The sequence below is a fragment of the Rhinopithecus bieti genome, unplaced genomic scaffold (genome assembly GCF_001698545.2).
Source record: "Rhinopithecus bieti isolate Rb0 unplaced genomic scaffold, ASM169854v2 scaffold_33937, whole genome shotgun sequence".
Taxonomy (NCBI): Eukaryota; Metazoa; Chordata; class Mammalia; order Primates; family Cercopithecidae; genus Rhinopithecus; species Rhinopithecus bieti.
The window spans coordinates 2,113,332-2,122,323 of NW_016814873.1; positions in this window are offsets into that span (position 1 = coordinate 2,113,332).

The following is an 8,992-nucleotide window of genomic DNA, read 5'->3' on the forward strand; positions in this document are numbered from 1 at the left end:
TGGTACAGCTTTTGTTTGTACTTCTGGTGGAATTAGGCTGTGAATCTGTCTGGTCCTGGGCTTTTTTTTGGTTGGTGGGCTATTAACTACTGTCTCCATTTCAGAACTTGTTATTGGTCCATTCAGGGATTCAACTTCTTCCTAGTTTAGTCTTGGGAGGAGGTTTGTGTTCAGGAATTAGTCCATTTCTTCTAGATTTTCTAGTTTATTTGCATAGAGGTGTTTATATTATTCTCTGATGATAGTTTGTATTTCTGTGGGATCAGTGGTGATACCCTTTTATCATTTTTTATTGTGTCTATTTGATTCTTCTCTCTTTTCTTCTTTATTAGCCTGGCTAGTGGTCTATGTATTTTGTTAATCTTTTTAAAAAAACAGCTCATGGATTCATTGATTTTTGAAGGGTTTTTCATGTCTGTATCTCCTTCAGTTCTGCTCCGATCTTAGTTATTTCTTGTCTTCTGCTAGCTTTTGGATTTGATTGCTCTGGCTTCTCTAGTTCTTCTAATTGTGATGCTAATGTGTCAATTTTAGATCTTTCCCACTTTCTGATGTGGGCATTCAGTGCTATACATTTCCCTCTTAACCCTGCTTTAGCTGTGTCCCAGAGATTCCGGTATGTTGTGTCTTTGTTCTCATTGGTTTCAAAGAACTTCTTTATTTCTGTCTTAGTTTCATTATTTACCCAGTAGTCATTCAGGAGCAAATTGTTCAGTTTCCATGTAGTTGTGCGGTTTTGAGTGAGTTTCTTAATCCTGAGTTCTAACTTGTTTGCACTGTGGTCTGAGACACAGTTTGTTATGACTTTCGTTCTTTTGCATTTGTGAGGAGTGTTTTACTTTCAATTACGTGGTCACTTTTAGACTAAGTGCTATGTGGTGCTAAGAAGAATGTATATTCTGTTGATTTGGGGTAGAGAGTTTCATAGACATTTATTAGGTCCGCTTGGTCCAGAGCTGAGTTCAAGTCCTGAATATCCTTGTTAATTTTCTGTCTTGTTGATCTGTTTAATATTGACAGTGGCGTGTTAAAGTACCCCACTATTATTGTGTGTGAGTCTAAGTCTCTTTGACAGTCTCTAGGAACTTGTTTTATGAATCTGGGTGCTCCTGTATTGGGTGCCTATATTTTTAGGATAGTTAGCTCTTCTTGTTGCATTGATTCCTTTACCACTATGTAATGCATTTCTTCTTCTTCTTTTTTTTAATCTTTCTTCACTTAAAGTCCATTTTATCAGAGACTAGGATTGCAACCCCTGCCTTTTTTTTTTTTTTTTTTCCATTTGCTTGGTAAATATTCCTCTATCACTTTACTTTGAACCTATGTGTGTTGTGTGGGTCTCCTAAATACAGCACACCAGTGAGTCCTGACTCTTTACCCAATTTACTTGTCTGTGTCTTTTAATTGGGCATTTAGCATTGGGGCATTTAGCCCACTTACATTTAAGGTTAATATTGCTATGTGTGAATTTGACCCTGTCCTCATGGTGCTGGCTGGTTATTTTGCACATTAGTTGAGCCAGTTTCTTCATAGTGTCATTGATCTTTATATTTTGATGTGTTTTTGCAGTAGCTGATACCAGTTTTTCCTTTCCATATTTACTGCTTCCTTCAGGAGCTCTTGTAAGGCAGGCCTGGTGGTGACAAAATCCCTCAGCATTTGCTCATCTGTTAAGGATTTTATTTCTCCTTTGTTTATGAAGCTTAGTTTGGCTGGATATGAAATTCTGGGGTGAAAAATTTTTTCTTTAAGAAAGTTGAATATAGGCCCCCACTTTCTTCTGGCTTGTAGGGTTTCTGCAGAGAGATTGCTGTTAGTCTGATGGGCTTCCTTTTGCAGATAACCCGACCTTTCTCTCTGGCTGCGCTTAACATTTTTTTCTCTTGGTTTCAACCTTGGAGAGTCTGGTGAATTATGTGTCTTGGAGTTTCTCTTCTCAAGAAATATCTTAGTTGTGTTCTCTGTATTTTCTGAATTTGAATATTGGTCTGTATTGCTAGGTTGGGGAAGTGCACCTACGTAATGTCCTGAAGTGTGTTTTCCAACTTGGTTCCATTCTCCCTATCACTTTCAGGTACACCAATCCGTCGTAGGTTTGGCCTTTTCACATAGTCCCATATTTCTTGGAGGCCTTGTTCATTCCTTTTTATTCTTTTTTCTCTAATCTTGTCTTCCCACCTTATTTCAGTTAGTTGATCTTCAATCTCTGATATCCTTTCTTTTGCTTGATTGATTCAGCTTTTGATACTTGTGTATGCTTCACGAAGTTCATGTGCTGTGTTTTTCAGCCCCGTGAGGTCATTTATGTTCTTCTCTAAACTGGTTATTCTATTTAGCAGTTCCTGTAACCTTTTATCAAGGTTCTTAGCTTCCTTGCATTGGGTGAAAACATGCTCCTTTAGCTCAGAGGAGTTTGTTATTACCCGCCTTCTGAAGCCTACTCCTGTTAATTTGTCAAACTCACTCTCCACTGAGTTTAGTGCCTTTACTGGAGAGGAGTTACAATCATTTGGAGGAGAAGAGGCATTCTGGATTTTGGAATTTTTAGTCTTTTTTCGCTGATTTTTCCTCATCAGGATTTATCTACTTTGATTTTGAGGCTCATGACCTTTAGAGGGGTTTTGTTTGGGGTCCTTTTAGTTGATGTTGATGTTATTGCTTTCTGTTTGTTAGTTTTTCTTCTAACAGTGAAGCCCCCCTTCTGCAGGTCTGCTGGAATTTGCTGGAGGTCTACTCCAGACAGACCCTGTTTGCCTGAAGTGGAGGCTGCAGAACAGCAAAGATTGCTGCCTGCTCCTTCCTCTGGAAGCTTTGTCCCAGAGGTGCACCCATGTGATGCCAATTGGCACCCTCCTGTATGAGGTGTCTGTTGACCCCTGCTGGGAGGTATCTCCCAGTCAGGAGGCACCCAGGTCAGGGACCTACTTGAGGTGGCAATGTGTCCCTTAGCAGAGCTTGAGCACTATGCTGGGAGATCCGTGGCTCTCTTCAGAGCCAGCAGGTAGGAACATTTAGCTCTGCCAAAACTTCACCTACAGCAGCTCCTTCCCACAGTGTCTCTGTGCAATGGAGATGGGAGTTTTATCTATAAGCCCCTGACTGGGGCTGCTGCCTTTCTTTCAGAGATGTCCTGCCCCTTAAGGAGGAATCTAGAGAGGCAGTCTAGCCACAGCCACTGTGCTGCACTGTGATGAATTCCACCCAGTCCAAACTTCCCAGTCTCCTTAGTGTTGTCAGGGGAAAACTGCCTACTCAAGCCACAGTAATGGTGGACGCCCCTCCCCTCACCAAGCTTGATCATCCCAGGTTGACTTTAGACTGCTGTGCTGCCAGTGAGAATTTCAAGTCAGTGGTTCTTAGCTTGCTGGGTTCCGTGGGAGTGGGACCTGCTGAGTGAGACCACTTGGCTCCCTGGCTTCAGCCCCCTTTCCAGGGGAGTGAAGAGTTCTGTCTCACTGGGGTTCCATGCACCACTGGGGTATGAGAAAAAACTCCTGCAGCTAGCTTGGTGTCTGTCCAAACAGCTGCCCAATTTCATGCTTGAAATCCAGGGTCCTGGTCGTGTAGGCTCATGAGGATATCTCTTGGTCTGTGGGTTGCAAAAACCATGGGAAAAGCATAGTATTTGGGCCAGATAGCACAGTCCCTCAGGACTTCCCTTGGCTGGGGGAGGAGGGCCCTGGCCCCTTGCACTTCTCTGGTGAGGCAACTCCCCACCATGCTTTTGCTGACCTCCATGGGCTGCACTTATTGTCCATCCACTCCCAATGAGATGAACTGAGTACCTCAGTTGCAAATGCAGAAATCACCTGCCTTCTGCATTGGTCTCACTGGGAGCTGTAGACCAGTGCTTTTCCTATTCAGCCATCTTGCCAGATGCCCAATGTTGTTCCTTTTTATGGCTGCATAGTATTCCATGGTGTATATGTACCACAGTTTCTTTATCCAGCCTATCATTGATGGGCATTTGTGTCAATTCCATGTCTTTGTTATTGTGATTAGTGCTGCAATAAACATTTGCATGCATGTATCTTTATAATAGAATGATTTACATTCCTTTGGGTATGTACCCAGTAATGTGATTGCTGGGTCAAATGGTACTTCCTGTTCTATGTCTTTGAGGAATTGCCAAACTGTCTTCCACAATGGTTGAACTAATTTACATTCCCATCAAATGTGTAAAAGCATCCCTATTTCTCTGCAACCTTGCCAGCATCTGTTGTTTCTTGACTTTTTAATGATCACCATTCTGACTGGTCTGAGACAATATCTCATTGTGGTTTTGACCTGCATTTCCCTAATGATCAACAGTGTTGAGCTTTTTTTCATATGTTTGTTGGCCGCATGTGTGTGTGTGTTTTAAGAATTGTCTGTTCATACACTTTTCCCACTTTTTAATGGGGTTGTTTTTTTCTTGTAAATTTGCTTAAGTTCCTTATAGATTTTGGATATTAGACCTTTGTCAGATGGATAGATTGCAAAAGTTTTCTCCCAGTTCATAGGTTGTCTGTTTTCTCTGATGATAGTTTCATTTGCTGTGCAGAAGCTCTTTAGTTAAATTAGATCCCATTTGTTAATTTTTGCTTTGTTGAGGCCTTCTTTGCATATTTGTCATTAAAGGGCAGCTGGATAAAATTCACCCTGCCTTACTTCGTGGTGATAAGTGGTGTTGAGGGAGGTAGAGCAGGAAGGAAGTAGGAAGAGCAGGGAACCAGGAGGAGGATGCAGTTTGAAATGGGGAGGGAGGGGCCAGGGTAGACTCAACTGAGTAGAAAGCATACTGGCAAAGACCAGAAATAGGACAGGAAATGAGACAGGCAAACACCTGGAGGAAGAGAATTCTAGGCAGAATCAAAGGCCTTGAGGCAGGAACATGTCTGCTCTATTGAAGGAAATAGAAAAAACCTCAATGTCTTAGAGTAGATTGAGGAAAGAGGGGAGCATGGGATATGAGGTCAGATGGTGCAGGGCCTTGCAGGTATAGTGGGAGCCATGGAAAAAGTTCTGAGCTAAGGAATAATATGGCGGAACTGATGTTTTGAAAAGATCATTTGCCGCTACTTTGAGACTAAACATTAGGAGGCTAAAAATAGGCACAGGGATACTGTGAGTCTACTGTAATAATCCAGGTGAGAGATGGAGGTCATACAGTTAAGTGGCAAACAGTTATACCATAAAAACATACATTGAATAACAAGATATTGCTCACTGATTGATTGTAGGGTATGAGAAAAAGAACAAAGTCAAGGATGGCACCAAGTTTTGTGGCTGCCACAAATGGAGTAATAGATGTGACATTTATTTGAATAGGAAGACTGTGTGGGAAGCTTATTTGGGTAGTTGGAAAGTAAATCTAGAGATTCCTGTTATACATCCTACTGGAGCAGTCAAGTAAGGAGTTAGATATTCACAGTGTGGCAGCCATAGGAGGGATCTGGCTGTAAATTTCAGAGTAGTAAATGTATTTAAAACCTTGAGACAGTATGACAACTTTATTAGTTTTCTGTTTTCATCATAATAAATCAGCACTAACTTAGGCAAGTAGAACAGAACAAATTTACTGTCTTACCGTACTGGAGGTCAGAAGTCTGGAACAAGCCTATTTTGAATAAAATCAGTGTGTCACTAGGCTATGTTCTTTTCTGGAGGTTCCTGGGGAGAATCTACTTCCTGCTCATCCTGGCTATTGCCAGAATTCATTTCTTTGAGGTTATAAGACTGAGATCCTCATTTTCTTGCTGGCTGTAAACTGAGATCCTATCTTAGCTCCTAGGGCTTACCGCATTTCTTTGGCTTGAGGGCCCCTTACTCCATCTTCAAGGCCACCAACAGTGGGACAAGTCCCCACCTTGTATGTCGCTGACCTACTTTTATTTCTCTTCTTCTTCCACCTTTTAGGACTCATGTGACTATACTGAGCCCACCCGGATAATCTAAGATAATCTACATCTCAAGACCCTTAAACTTGATCTCATTTGCAAAGTTCTCTTTGCCATGTAAGGTAATATTGTCATATGGTTCAGGGATTACTGCATAGCTACAATCTCAGAAAGAAAATGAGAGTGCATAATGAAGACAGATCACCTGGGTCTAAACCTGGGGATATTCCTGAATAGAGATGTTAGAGAGATAAGACAGAAACTGGTAAAGAAAACAAAGGAGCAGCCCCTACTTAGGAGGAAAAGAATGGTGAATGTTGATTGCAAGGTGAAGACAGTCTCAAGGGAGGATATGTTAATTGCTGCTGAGACACAGAGAAAGATGGGGACTGAACATTGATCATTGGATTTAGCAACAGGGAGTTTCCTGCTGACCTGGACCTGAGCAGTTTCAATGGAGTGGTGGGGGCAATGCATGACAGAAGAGAATTCAAGACAGATTAAAAAAAAAAAAAGGTGTACCAATGGTTAATGTGCACATGAAAAGATGTTCAACAATATTAGTATTTGGGATTTTCATTTCATTTGGGAAATGAAAACAAAAAGCACAATGAGTTACCACTTCACACACACTCAGAAGGCAATAATCAAGGAAATGGACAATAACAAGAATTGGGCAGGATTTGAAGATATCCTCACAGTCACTGGTGGAATGTAAAATGGCATAGGTGAAGGTGAAAAATAAAAATGAAACAATGAGAGGAAGATGGAATACAAGACACTTTATGACAGACAACCCAATGGAACAAACTGGCTGGTTGGGCATCTGGAATGAATAAGAAGGAGTCAAAAATGAACAAAATTATGGTTCCTTTTGGATGCAAATCATGACTCCATCACTTACACCAAAGAAAAATTGCATGACGTACTTCTCTGGATTTTAGTTTCTCCATGTGTACAATGGAGGTTTATGCCTTACAGAATTGTAGAAACTCTAACTGAGAGACTCATGTAAAGCCTACTGAATGACATTATGAATAAAAATTTCATCAGTAGAAAGTAGTATGAGGATGTGGGTGATGATATCTCTGACATGGACCATGGATGGAGGGAACCTTGGATAACCACCACTCTGAATGTCTTGTCTGCATTTGAGTGTAATGTCCCTTATGTCATGTCTTCTACCCAATCAGGGCCATACTGCCACTTAAGGGGTAATTTCTCTTTCAATCATTAGTTGTTCCAGCACCAAGAAGCTCAGCCTGAGTTGAGGCACCTGAGTCAGGAGGCCAGGATCCTTGGGAGATTGACAACAGGAAGCTACTCCCATCTGAATACTCCAGGATTCCAAAGGTGTCTTATTCTATTTGGCTACTATAACAAAATACCTTATATGTGTAAATCACTGAGCTATTTGTATATAATAGAAACATATTTCTCACAGTCTGGAGGCTGAGAAGTCTAATATCAAGGCTCCAGTAGATTCAGCATCTGGTAAGTCAGATTCAGGGTCTCTTCAGCTCACCTTCAGCTCCATAGATGGCATCTTATTGTGGCATCATCACATAGTGGGTGGGGGGGAAACACTGCACTCAGTGGTGAAAGGGGAAAACAGTCTGTCCTCCCATGATGGAAGGTGGGAACACAGTGCCCTTATATGGTGGAAAGTGGGAACACCATGTTCTCACATTACGGAAGCGGGCAACACTGTGTCCTCACATGGTGGAAGGGGCAATACCATTTCCTCACACGATAGAAGGCAGGAACACCATGTCCACACCTGGTGGAAGGGGCAATACTGTGCCCTCACATGGTGGAAGGCAGGAACACCATGTCCTCATATAGTAGAAGGAGAAGCACCACATCCTCACCTGGCAGAAGCAGGGAACACTGTGTCTTCACATGGTGGTGGCAAAAACACCTTGTCCTCACATGGTGGAAGGAGGAACACCATGTTGTCACATGGTATAAGTGGGGAACACTGTGTCTTCACATGATGGAAGGGGGAAAACTGTGTGCTCACATGGTGGAAGGAGGAACACTGTGTCCTCACATGGCAGAAGAGGGGACAAATTGTGTCCTTACCTGATGGAAGGGGAACACCATGTCCTCAGATGGTGGAAGGAGGAACATTATGCTCTCACATGTTTGAAGGGGTAGAAGAGCAAAAGGGGTGACACTGTCCTCAAACCATTTTATAAGAGTACTAATCTCATTCATGGAGCCTAATTATTCCCCTAAGCCCACTCTTCATGCTTTTGCATTGAGGATTAAGTTCCAACATGAAACATCCAAACCATAGCAGGGGTCTTCAGTCACTATTTCATGAAGAAGAAAAAAAGGGGGCTTTGGAATCATCCAGTGTTGGATCTAAGTCTTTGCCCCACCTCCATGGTCTGGATCTTGGCCAGCCTGCCCAGACCACGCAGTTGGGTGGTGTCAGAGCTTCGTCCATTGGTGCCATCCAATCCCTCCAGGCAGCCTTCTCAATTTTTTAAAACTTGTCATTTAATACACTTTATTTTAGAGCAGTTTTGGGTATATAGAAAAATTGTACCAAAAGTACAGACTTCGCCATCATCTACTTTTGAATGCTGGTGATCAACACCAACTCTACTGGGTTCTTATAAGAATTAAAAGGAATAATATTTGCAAAGTGCCTGGGACAAAAACTGGTTCAAAACAGCCCCAAAAGCCCTGTTCCTTTTTTTTTTTTTTTTTTTTTTTTTTTTTTTTTGCAGCCACTGGTGCTGTGGGAAGGTAGGCTGATCACATCTTATGCTGCCCCAGGTCTAATGGACACTGATATAGTCATGGCCAGTCACCTGGGAAGCTGGTGAGGAAGATGGCACACCCTCAGCTTTCCGTGCACCCTAAATGGGAATAGGGTAGAAATGAAGCCCTATTGTGAATACTCTTTGCCTTCTTTCACCCATCTACCCATCCACCATTAGCAAGTACTGGTGCTTAATCTCTTAACATGGACTCTTTTCAGGCCTTTGTTTTCTGTGGTTGGCATGAGTGAAACCACGAACCTAAGGATCTAGGCAACTTGACATGCCACAGCACGCCATGGTACTAGAGTTAGCCCATCTCTGCATAAAAACTGGGAT